Below are 2500 nucleotides of genomic sequence, written 5' to 3'. Positions count from 1 at the left end.
GGGACACATTGAACGGTTCAGCGATCTCTCTGCACTAGTGGAAGAACTCCAACGTGATACGGGAGACTTTGCTACAGCGGCTTCTCTGCACTTCTGGGCTACCACCTTGTGACGGGAGACATTGCTAGCGGTCACTCTGCACTAGTGATGGTACACCACCGTGATACGGGAGACATTGCTAACGGCCACTCTGCACAGGTGCCAATACCACCTTGTGACGGGAAACATTGCTAGGAACCGATCGGCATCTCTGCGCGATTACTTGACGCACACCCAACTAAGTCAACTGTTGGACTTTTTCGTAATCACGGCGGGACACATTGAACGAGCTCTAACGGATCTCTGCACGCATGGAACATGGTGGCGGGAATCATTGCTAGAACCGAACGGCGCCTCTGCGCGATGTACAAACAAGCTCAACAGGAACCTCGTATCGGCTGCCGAGCCGGAGCTCGAACAACTTGGACTTTCACCTCTAATTTATATCAACTCACCACTCCCCGAGGGATCCGCAGAATTGCTTCTGGGTCCCGTATCGTTATTTGCGATTCGTGTTTGCATTACACTACATTGAACTATTCCAACTTGTTTATCCGCATGGCGAACATTTGCTGCATTGAACATTAAAGTTCCACTTCGCTCTCCCCTACGTGGGTCTGAGCTTCACTCTCAGGGAAAAAATATGCCACATTGGTTAGGGAAACCCGGTTTCATCACGCTATGTGCCCTGCACCACCAGCTTAGCGTGAATGCTTCGAGTTTCCCTAAGAAGTTCGATTGGTCTTGCAGAGTTTAAAGACAACGAAGCTTAGTTTCAAGCAATGATTTAATATACGCGTATTAAAAACCCTTAACTGTTACAACTTTTATGCTTGAAACCATCGCAACGAAGTCTTTGGGTCCGTAGACCCGTGATGTACTGCTCCAGGAAACGTTTTGAAAGAGTGGAAACTCAAAATCATAGGTTAAGATCATCGGCAGAACCCACCAGACACCACTTTTGCTTCATAAGTTCGGCCTATAGTCATATGACGATTTTCATCGGGGAGGGGACGTATGACCCAAACGGGGGCTTATATGACCCACGGACACTGCAAACCATGCTCCTACGACTAAATAGAGGTTAAAACTACGATTTGGTGAAATCTTCATTTTTGACCTCGGAGCAAGGTACCTTCCCTATAGTAGGCAATGAGTAAATGATCATAATCCCAGGAGGGCAAAAAATGGGAACCCGAGAGGAAAGCGCTGTTGGCGCGCCTAAACTAGTGGCCCGTAGAGTAAAAAGGGTACCCCCAACAAAGTTGTCGTTTCACTTCTGGTTGCACTTTTCATCATCTAGGGTGCGTTCCTGACACGTTTTGAGGGGTTTTAGCAAAAAAAAATTTTTCGACTACTCGAGCTCTCTGGCCCGTTCGGTGCACATTTTTGAAAAAAGCTAGGGAGCTGCCCCTAGGTTCGGGGTGTCACAAAATGTTGAAAAGTGGTCGAAAAACCACTATCCAGAATCGGATGTACAATCGTTAGGCGAACTTAAAATTGTTCTACGACACCCATCTGCGACGTTTAGTATTCGAGATATGGCCCGTCCTAGGTCTGACCGAGCAATTTTTGTTCCGCGCACTTTGTGCACCGTACACTTTGATGTTTGTATGAAAAAGTACCCAACCTAGGGACGCGTAGAGCAAATTTGTACCCCCGGGCATGTTGTCGATTGACATTCTGGTTGCACTTTTCATCATCTGGGGTGCGTTCCTGACACGTTTTGAGGGGTTTTAGCAAAAAAAAAAATTTTCGACTACTCGAGCTCTCTGGCCCGTTCGGTGCACATTTTTGAAAAAAGCTAGGGAGCTGCCCCTAGGTTCGGGGTGTCACAAAATGTTGAAAAGTGGTCGAAAAACCACTATCCAGAATCGGATGTAGAATCGTTAGACGAACTTAAAATTGTTCTACCGACACCCATCTGCGACGTTTAGTATTCGAGATATGGCCCGTCCTAGGTCTGACCGAGCAATTTTTGTTCCGCGCACTTTGTGCACCGTACACTTTGATGTTTGTATGAAAAAGTACCCTACCTAGGGACGCGTAGAGCAAATTTGTACCCCCGGGCATGTTGTCGATTGACATTCTGGTTGCACTTTTCATCATCTGGGGTGCGTTCCTGACACGTTTTGAGGGGTTTTAGCAAAAAAAAAATTTTCGACTACTCGAGCTCTCTGGCCCGTTCGGTGCACATTTTTGAAAAAAGCTAGGGAGCTGCCCCTAGGTTCGGGGTGTCACAAAATGTTGAAAAGTGGTCGAAAAACCACTATCCAGAATCGGATGTAGAATCGTTAGACGAACTTAAAATTGTTCTACGACACCCATCTGCGACGTTTAGTATTCGAGATATGGCCCGTCCTAGGTCTGACCGAGCAATTTTTGTTCCGCGCACTTTGTGCACCGTACACTTTGATGTTTGTACGAAAAAGTACCCTACCTAGGGACGCGTAGAGCAAAT

Source organism: Anopheles coluzzii (assembly GCF_943734685.1).
Source record: "Anopheles coluzzii chromosome X unlocalized genomic scaffold, AcolN3 X_unloc_82, whole genome shotgun sequence".
In the NCBI taxonomy this organism is placed as follows: domain Eukaryota; kingdom Metazoa; phylum Arthropoda; class Insecta; order Diptera; family Culicidae; genus Anopheles; species Anopheles coluzzii.
This window is presented reverse-complemented; position numbering follows the sequence as displayed.